The sequence below is a fragment of the Cynara cardunculus genome (genome assembly GCF_001531365.2).
Source record: "Cynara cardunculus var. scolymus isolate 2C chromosome LG 11, CcrdV1, whole genome shotgun sequence".
Classification (NCBI taxonomy): domain Eukaryota; kingdom Viridiplantae; phylum Streptophyta; class Magnoliopsida; order Asterales; family Asteraceae; genus Cynara; species Cynara cardunculus.
The window spans coordinates 3,209,427-3,210,483 of record NC_037538.1 but is presented as its reverse complement, the minus strand read 5'-3'; positions in this window follow the sequence as shown (position 1 = coordinate 3,210,483).

The following is a 1,057-nucleotide window of genomic DNA, read 5'->3' as shown; positions in this document are numbered from 1 at the left end:
GTTCATTTTTGGTTCCTAACGTCTATCATTTTTACACGATTTTTGTTCTTCAACATCGTTCTAACAGATTTGTCTTCATAATGATTTTTGTCCCTCCTCCTACAGTGGTTAATTTTTCCGTTAAATCCAATTAAATGAGGGTATTTTAGTCATTTTACCTATTTTCACAATTTTCTATTTAAAAGTTTTTTTTACAATCCACAGGGACCAAGAATGTAATCCCTTGCCGGCACCCACTTTTCCCGGCAAAACCAACCTGCCTCTCACCCATCAACGTAGGCCGCCTCCAACGAAAACTCCCCGATGAACCCCCAACTCCCTCTCTTCGATGAAAGATACGATTGTTGTCCATGATTTCGTCCATGTGTGTGTATTATATGTTAGAGATAATTAAGAAATTTAAGAAAACATGTAAAATGATTAAAATATCTCTCATTACATTGGACGTAACGGAAAAAATAAATGTCTGTCAGGATGAGGGACCAAAATCGTTTTAAGGTGTAAAACATATAGAGAAATTATTCAAAAATAAGCCCCCCAGTCGCCCTCTTCCCCCACACCCTTTTCTTCCCCAGTCAACCCATGCACTCGCTAACTGAGCTGGATCTTCTCGTGTGGACGATAAGACATGGCCATGGCGGAGATGAAACAACCGTACAGAATTCGTGCTTTATCTCACATTTCGGGTATCATTTTTTTGGGCGGGCTTTACGGGAGAAGATGGGGGCGGAGAAGCCCGAAGAAGGGGGGGGGGGAGCATCCTTAATTTAGGGGTTGATATCCCCACCCCTTACATCATTTCCCACCCCCTCCTCCTCACATCTTTCCTCACTCACATCCTCACATTCACCGAATTTTTAAAAATTTTAATTTTAAATTTACATTTTATACCCCTGTAATTAGATAATTAATTTACTTTATATCHTTTVCTTTTAAAATTTTCATTTTACACCCTTATCAAATTAACACACATAATTATATATCAATTATAACATRTTTAAAAAATAYATTTTTATTTTAACAAATTACATCATTATAATCGTCTCGTTAATACCTT